This window comes from Lepus europaeus, chromosome 10, assembly GCF_033115175.1.
Source record: "Lepus europaeus isolate LE1 chromosome 10, mLepTim1.pri, whole genome shotgun sequence".
NCBI classification, from domain to species: Eukaryota; Metazoa; Chordata; class Mammalia; order Lagomorpha; family Leporidae; genus Lepus; species Lepus europaeus.
In genome coordinates, this window is record NC_084836.1 from 100974225 (window position 1) to 100983232 (window position 9008).

Genomic DNA, 9008 nt, shown 5'->3' on the forward strand with positions numbered 1-9008 from the left:
CCTCTGTCCCCGGGCTCTCCCTAGCCCCACACCTACTCACTGTGGCTCTGAGCCCACGCTAACTGGCTGGCCAGAACAGCCTCCCCTGGCCCAAGCCCCCGTGGCCCTCTCCTCTTCCCTGCTCCCCTCCCTCTCTCTGGTCGTTCTCCACTTCTCTAAATTCCGCTGTCTTTCACTGTCTCAGTCTCACTGGGTCTGTGCTCTGTCACTGACTTTGGGATTCTTCTCAGAAGGGACTTCTGAACTGGATTTTGAAGGGTGAATAGGAGTTTTTCAGGGAGACAAAGAGCTAGCGCTCCAGGAAGAGAGGATGAATGAGATTCGCTCTGCTCCAGGATGGTCCCCGTGAGCTGCACAGCACACGTGAACACGCTCAGGACAAAGCCGTGCCAGATGCTCTCAGTGCATATGGGGAAACTGAGGCCAGAGCTGAGCCCAGCTGGCCAAGGTGCCAGCGCAGAGCTGGGGTGAGAGAATGAGGGTCCTGCATCTTGGTCCTGGGCACCTCTCTCCTGCTTCAGCTGGGTCTCCTTGGTGAGACATAACCCCAAGTGGCCACTGCGCGTGGGCCTGGTGAAGAGAGACAGCCAGCAAAGCTTTGGTAACTGGATTAGAGGACTTGGGGCCAGGGGCCGAGCAAAGGAGAGTTGGAGCACATCTGAAGGTTTGTCCTCCAATAGGAATGGCCCTGTGACCATCCCTCCACCCAACCACTCATCATTCATCCATTCACCCATCCACCCATCCCTCCACCCAACACCCATACACCCATCTGTCCTCCCTCCCTCCCTCCCTCCTTCCTTTCTCCTGTCCACACGCCACGTTGGTACCTACTACTTGCCAGGTCCAGTGCTGGGTGACATGCCGGGGTCATCTTTACTCCTCATCGCCACCGTAGTTAAATGAGCGGCTTGAACTGGCTGAGGGTTAAACCAGGCAGTCCTGAGAAGCGCAGACGTGGGTGTGTGGCTGTGTTACATGAACAGTAACATGCAGCCGGGCCTCTGCACGGCGTCTGGACAGCCATGTGGCCTTGGACAAGCCACCCAACCTCTCCAAGCCGTGGTTTCCTCATCAGTGACCTGAGCGCGAGGTAGCAGGTAGCAGTGGGCTCTGGAGGGTTGCAGCCGGCCTCGGGCTGGAGACCGGGCCTAGGCAGCAGCTGGTGCCTGCAGCTCCTGTTGGTGCTGGTCCGTGCACCTGCTCTCCAGGCCGTCTTCCCTTCCCTCCTGTCCGCTGTGGCCCCAGGGCACCCTCCTCGGCTCTCCCGAGGATCCCTCCCTGGCCTCCCGCCCTCCTCCCTTCACGCCCATCTCTGCCACTGACTTCAGTGCCTGCGTCCCAATGCAGGCAGGAAAGCACCCGAGTGCCCAGGCTCAGCATTCAAGGTTCCTCTGGGAGCACGGGCGGGGAACAGAATTGCCTCTGCCCCAGCCCTGTCTGAGTCTGGTGGTGCTGCTGTAAGAGTGCCTGAGCCCAGCCGCCCGCCTCCCTGTGCCATGGGCAGGGCCGGAGAGTGGCCGCCGCCTCGGCTTAACTCTTGCCCTTGACCGAGAACTCCTCCAGGTCGGGGCAGTGCCTGCATCATGGTGGGAGTCCTGGGGCTGCGCGGGGCAGCTGACGCGCACGAGCACTTACTGCACAGCAGAGACTGCCCAAGGCTGACGATCGCACAGTGTCCAGAATCTCACAGCGCCCATGATGGCCAGCTGCTGTCATCCCGTGTTACATACGGGGAAACTGAGGCTCAGAGAAATGGAAGTGGATAGCTCCCGAGTGGCAGAACTGGGACTTGAACCAGAGTCTCTGACCTTAATTGAATCGCTGCCCAAGGAGCGGGCGTGACTCCAACCCTAGACATGTGTGGCGGCTGTGGGCTGGCGGCTGTGGGCAGCGGCTGTGGGCAGTGGCTGTGGGCGGCGGCTGTGGGTGGTGGCTGTGGGTAGCGGCTGTGGGTGGTGGCTGTGGCTGGTGGCTGTGGGCAGTGGCTGTGGGTGGTGGCTGTGGGCAGTGGCTGTGGGTGGTGGCTGTGGGTGGCGGCTGTGGGTAGCAGCTGTGGGCAGCAGCTGTGGGTGGCAGCTATGGGTGGTGGCTGTGGGCAGAGGCTGTGTGTGGTGGCTGTGGGTAGCAGCTGTGGGTGGTGGCTGTGGGCATCGGCTGTGGGTGGTGGCTGTGGGCAGCAGCTGTGGGTGGCGGCTATGGGTGGTGGCTGTGGGCAGAGGCTGTGGGTGGTAGCTGTGGGTGGTGGCTGTGGGCAGAGGCTGTGGGTGGCGGCTGTGGATGGCGGCTGTGGGTGGCAGCTGTGGGCTGGTGGCTGTGGGTGGCGGCTGTGGGCGGCGGCTGTGGGTGGTAGCTGTGGGTGGTGGCTGTGGGCAGAGGCTGTGGGTGGCGGCTGTGGATGGCGGCTGTGGGTGGCAGCTGTGGGCTGGTGGCTGTGGGTGGTGGCTGTGGGCGGCGGCTGGGGGTAGCGGCTGTGGGTGGCGGCTGTGGGTGGCGGCTGTGGGCGGCGGCTGGGGGTAGCGGCTGTGGGTGGCGGCTGTGGGTGGCGGCTGCGGGTGGCGGCTGTGGGTGGCAGCTGTGGGCAGTGGCTGTGGGTGGCGGCTGTGGGTAGCGGCTGTGGGTGGCGGCTGTGGATGGTAGCTGTGGGTGGCGGCTGTGGGTGGTGGCTGTGGACGGTCCTTGAAGCCGCCCTACTCCCTAGGAGCTGCTGTCCTTCTGTTCCACAGCGGCGGGAACCAAAGCCTAGAGAGGCTGAGGGGTGCGCTCAAGGCCACTCTGCCGGGTAGCGGCCAAGGTCAGGGTTTGAAGCCAGTCCCCGGCTGAGCCTGGTCTGAACCTCTGGCCCGTGGGGCCCTGGTGGGCTGACAGATGGTGGGGGTCAGGTGCTGAGTGGAGGGCGGGGGGTTCTGCCTCTGTTTCCAGACCTCTACAGCCCTTGAGGCCACCTTCAGGCTCTGTCACCTCCCAAGGACCTGGATGTCCTTCCCGGCAGGCCCTGCCCGGCCCCCCAGTCCCAGACAAAGGGGCCTTTGGGACACTAAGACCAGTTGATCTCTCTGGCGCCAGGGCCACACTAATCCTCAGGGTGGCCGGATTGGGGCGGGGTGGAGGCCTGGCTTGGCCTCAGGACAGACCGTGGGTGCTGACAGTAACACCTTTGCGCGGGCACCGCCCTCTCCGGCTGACAGCACGTGGCCGCCCCGGCCTCTCGGCATTTTATTCTGATTTTAAAAGGTAACACATCTGCTTAACAAGCACTGACACACAGCATCCCCGGCCATAGACAACCACGAGATCTTCAAAATCTTTATTTGAAACACAGATACAGGAGACAGAATGACAGAAAGACAGAGAGAGAGAGAGAGAGAGAGAGAGAGAGAGAGAGAGAGCGCGCTTCTATCTGCTGGATAACTTCCCAAATGTCTCAACAGCCAGGTCTGGGCCAGGCTGGGCACAGGAGCCCAGCGCTCCATCCAGGTCTCCCACAGGGTGGCAGGGACTCACACACTTGACCATCACCCACTGATTCCCAGGTGTGTGTGAGCAGGAAGCTGGCTCAGGGCAGAGCTGGGACTTGAAGCCAGGCACGTGGAGATGGGATACGGATGCCCCAAGCAGAGCCTTGACCACTGAGCCAAACTTCTCCCCTCACAAAGCTGGTGTTTTTGCTATTTGAAAAGCAGAGTGGCAGACAGGGAGAGACACACACAGAGAGATCGTCCATCTGTTGGTTCACTTTCCAAATGCCCACCACAGCTGGGGCTGGGCCAGGCTGAAGCCAGGCGCCTGGGATTCCATCTGAGTCTCCCACATCACAGGCCCTTGGGCCATCTTCCGCTGCCTCTCAGGGACACTGGCAGGAAGCTGGATCAGAAGCCGAGCCAGGACTTGCACGCAGGCTCTGCAGTAAGGGATGCAGGGGTCCCAGTGGCAGCTTAGCCCACGGCATTGCAACACCACCCCTTCCCCCAGAGGTGTTAAAGTAGGGAGACCTGGGAGCCAGCGAGCAAACAGCGCCGGCCCCGTGGGGGTCATGGTGCATCTCCCATCGTGCAGCGGTGAGAACTGAGGATGTGCAGAGGTGAGGGCTGAGGGCGTGCAGAGGTGAGGGCTGAGGGCGTGCAGAGGTGAGGGCTGAGGACGTGCAGAGGCGAGGGCTGAGGGCGTGCAGAGGCGAGAACTGAGGGCGTGCAGAGGCAAGGGCTGAGGGCGTGCAGAGGTGAGGGCTGAGGGCGTGCAGAGGTGAGGGCTGAGGGCGTGCAGAGGTGAGAACTGAGGGCGTGCAGAGGTGAGGGCTGAGGGTGTGCAGAGGCGAGGGCTGAGGGCGTGCAGAGGCGAGGGCTGAGGGCGTGCAGAGGTGAGGGCTGAGGGCGTGCAGAGGTGAGAACTGAGGGCGTGCAGAGGTGAGAACTGAGGGCGTGCAGAGGTGAGGGCTGAGGGTGTGCAGAGGTGAGAACTGAGGGCGTGCAGAGGTGAGGGCTGAGGGCGTGCAGAGGTGAGGGCTGAGGGCGTGCAGAGGTGAGAACTGAGGGCGTGCAGAGGTGAGGGCTGAGGGCGTGCAGAGGTGAGAACTGAGGGCGTGCAGAGGTGAGAACTGAGGGCGTGCAGAGGTGAGGGCTGAGGGCGTGCAGAGGTGAGAACTGAGGGCGTGCAGAGGTGAGGGCTGAGGGCGTGCAGAGGTGAGAACTGAGGACGTGCAGAGGTGAGAACTGAGGGCGTGCAGAGGTGAGGGCTGAGGGCGTGCAGAGGTGAGAACTGAGGACGTGCAGAGGTGAGAACTGAGGGCGTGCAGAGGTGAGGGCTGAGGGCGTGCAGAGGTGAGAACTGAGGGCGTGCAGAGGTGAGGGCTGAGGGCGTGCAGAGATGAGGGCTGAGGGTGTGCAGAGGCGAGGGCTGAGGGCGTGCAGAGGTGAGAACTGAGGGCGTGCAGAGGTGAGAACTGAGGGCGTGCAGAGGCGAGGGCTGAGGGCATGCAGAGGCGAGGGCTGAGGGCGTGCAGAGGCGAGGGCTGAGGACGTGCAGAGGCGAGAACTGAGGGCGTGCAGAGGCGAGGGCTGAGGATGTGCAGAGGTGAGGGCTGAGGGCGTGCAGAGGCGAGGGCTGAGGGCGAGTCGGCGCTCGCAGCGGCTGCTGTCACCGAGGGCTCAGAGGGAGGCTGCCGAGAGGGGCTCCAGGAACATTCCAGATTTTCCTGTGTAACCCTGGGAACCCCGAAGGGCAAGGGGCAACCATGCCCGCTCTCCAGGCAGCCAGGCCGAGGCTGGGAGGAGCAGGGATTGTCCAGGCAGGAAGGGCAGGGCCCCAGCCCCCACAGGAGGTGGCGGGCAGCCCACGTCTGGGGCCGGGCTGCTCCCTCCTCCCCTCGTGGCCTTCCAGACCAGCCGTCACGTGCAGCCAGCGGGGACCAGGAGTGGAGATAGAAAAGTCACCGCTGGGGCGGGTGTTAAGAGGCCACTGGTATGGCACAGAGCCTGGCTCCGGCTCCCACTCCTGCTTCCCGTTAGCACAGACCCTGGGAGGCAGCCATGGTGGCTCAAGGAAGTGGGTTCCTGCCACGCACGTGCGAGATCTGGCTGGAGCTCCTGACTCTTGTCCTGGGCCCAGCCCTGGCCTTGCCGGTAGCTGGGGAGTGAAGCAGCGGATGCGGCTGCCTGCCCGCTTGTCTGCCTTATTAAACAGATACCTACTGCGTGTCAGGAGCCCTACTGCGTGCCAGGCGCTGCTCACGGAGCTTTGTGGCCCGGGGGTCCAGATCACCATCTCACAACCGAGGAAGCAGCCAGAACAGGCTGCACAATTCAGACCTGGCGCCAGCTCCGGAGCCCATGCTCTCAACTGCTTCCCTAACGCGTCTGTGCAGTGGACCCGGAGCCCCAGGGAGCCGGGCCCAGGGGCGCAGGGGCAGCTCGTGGTGATGTCAGCCAGGCTCGGCACAGGGCAACTGTCTGAGAGCCCACGGGGAGGAAGCACCCCCCAGGGCAATTCGGGGTGACACATTTGTTCCCAGGTGGACTTGGCGATGGGCAGGGTGGGAAGAGGTGGCGTCGATGGAGCGTGGAGGCAGGACCTGGACCGCGCCTGGGGGAAGGAGAGGCGGGGAGGCTGCAGACAGCTCCCAGTCCAGTGGAGACTAAGGCTCACTCACTAATTCACTCACTCAGTCGTTCACTCCACTGGCATCTGTACCTGGTTTTCCTGAAGAAGTGACACTTGGGCCCTGGCATTGTGGCAAAGTGGGTCAAGCCACTGCCTACAACGCCGGCATCCCATACAGACCCCCGTTCAAGTCCCGGCTGCTCCACTTCTGGTCCAGCTCCCTGCTGACGGCCTGGGAAAGCAGCGGAAGATGGTCCAAGTCCTTGGGCCCCTGCACCCACCAGGGAGACCCAGAAAAATCTCCTGGCTCCTGGCTTTGGCCCGGTCATTGTGGCCACCTGGGGGAGTGAACCAGCGGATGGAAGATCTCTGTAACTCTGACTTTCAAATACATAAATAAATCTTTTTAAAAAGTGACACAGGAGTATGGGCTCCAGGGACAACCGGGTGGTCGGGGGGAGGGGACGCTTCCTGAAGCAGCAGGCGTCTTGACCGGTGGCGCATGGAGAAAGCGTTCGATACGGAAGGGACCGCGTGTGCAAAGGCCCAGAGGTGGGGTGGCCAGGGGCCGACGAGAACGGGCAGAAGGCCCTGAGAGCCAGGACCGGAGGTGTGGGCTGGTGCCAGCAGGTCTGGGAGGGGGCGCTCTGGGCTGATGCAAATGGCCTGCCCTGGGGTAGGGCGTGGGCTGAGCGGCTATGTGCGGTGGTCACGACTCGGCCAGTGAACACCGCAGAGCTGTGCCTTTCACCGGGTAGATTTGACATGGGAAGAAAAGACTCACACCGGCCTGGGTGTTGAGGTGCTCAGTGGGGAAGCACCAATGTCTGCAACCAGCCATGCAGCGCTGGACGGAGGGGAGCCCGGGAAGCCTGCAGCCCTGCCACTGGCACAGGCAGAGGTGGCTGCTGGGGCGGGGGATGAGGATGGGGGTGCCACTCTTTCCCCTCTGAAGGATGCAAGTTTCATAATAAAACATTTGCTGCAACTGTGCAGGTCAGAGAATCCTGCCTGCGCGCCGGCCTCAGGGCCGAGGAGTTTCCTGTCCCCTCCGAGCGTGGAGGCAGGCAGCCCCTCCACTGAGCATATGCTAAGATTGAAGGCTCAGAGAAGGCAGGCGGCTGCCCAAGGTCACACAGTGAGTCCCAGGTGGCACAGGGTTTGAACCCGGGTCAGCAGATGCCAAGTCCAGTGCTGGGCACCTCTTCTCTGCCCACACCTATGGAACGGGCAGTGGCGCCATGGAGCTTGACCCCAGACACACCTTGGGGGTGTTTCCAGCTTCCCACGCTGGGGTCTCCAGGATGTGCCCAGCCCGGGGGCTGATAAACCCCAGCTCGTGTGACAGCATCCGGGATTGAGGACCATTCCTGGAATTAGCCACAAACCACAGACCTTTGTGGTTTTGGGGCTCCACGCCCGATTCGCAGAGCAAATCTGAATTCCGGTCTCGTGTCACTACACAGCGTCTCTTCTCGCCGAGATATAAGGCGCCTCCAGGGCCAGCCTCCGCCCAATGCAGAGGCCCAGGGAAGGGATCTCTCCGGACTGAGCTGCCGATACCTCCTGGGGTAAGGAGCAGCCCCTCCCCCGGGGAGGTGAGGGGAGCCCCAGAGAGGAGCCTGCCCGGGCATCCTTGCTGAGCTCCAGTCTTGCTGCAGTGGGGGCTTCGTCCCGAGAACCCCATGGGGAGCAAGACGAAGGCCTGACTCGCGCCCCTGCCATGCACCGTCGGGGCTGCGCTTGTCTGTGCTGGGAGGCCAGGGACCTGGGAGCTTTGCTCCCTCCCTGAGGTGCCTCAGCTGCCTGCTGGGGCCACAGACTCCTCCATTGGTACCTGTGGTTTTAACCCAAGGGGCTGACCCCTCTGTGAACAGCGCTCTCTGGGCAGTAGTGCTGGGATGAGGTGAGGAAGCCAGGCAAAAATGTCCATGGTAGCCCTTCATGTTCTAGTATAAATGAGCACCTCCAATACTCTCCTGGGAGCTGATGCGAGTGGGGAAGGAACTTGGGGTCTTTGTGAATTTCAAGAGAAGTGGGGACAGGGAAAAGAGAAGAGGGGCGTAACCGGAAGAGGAAGAAGCCAACAGTTTTAGCTGGGCCCGGAGGGGAGGCTGTGCCTGTGAGGGTGCTGGGTCTGGCCAGTGGGTGGCCTGGGCTGGTGGCCCGAGAGAAGAAGGCTGAGGCGCGGAGGCAGCAAGACCCAGTCTCCTGGAGGCTGGCATCCAGCTCGTCCCACAGTGCCCGTGTCACCCTTCCCATCGCCTATGTCCCCACCTGCCTCCTGGGGGCCTGAAAGAGCAGTCTCTAAACAGCAGCGCTGTAGTAGATATCGCACGTAGAGAGCAAACAGGTTCAGAAAGGTACAGTCTCGTGCCTCAGGGTGAACCTTCGTCTCCCCATGTGGTGCAGAACCTACTCCTGCAAAGACGGGGGAACATGGGAGGTGGCTGGCTGGAGGTGTTGCTGAGTAGATGGCAGGATGGATAATGGATGATGGGTGGATTGACGGCTTGGAGAGGAGAATGAGTAGATGAGTAGATGGGTGGGTGGGTGGCAGATGGATCAGCGGGTGGATGGATGGGTGGGAGGATGGGAGGATGGGAGAAGGATGGATGGATGAGGGACGGATGCTGGCTGGCTGGCTGGAAGGGGGAGAATGAGTGGACGGGTGGGTGGGTGGGTGAGTGAGTCAGTGAGTAGATGCTGGAGAGATCACCGTAGAGTCTGCCTGCTACGTTTGCTCTTTCTGTCGGAATCCCCGGTATCGCTCTCCCTGAGGCTGTCTGGAGCTCCTGGGGGCGGAATCAGACGTCCACACACTGTGTCACATTGGCTCATGAGCCTGTGCTGTGGCATCAGATAATGGGTGAGACCGGGAGTTTTGGTCCCCCTGTCTCTGGGTCTCGGGG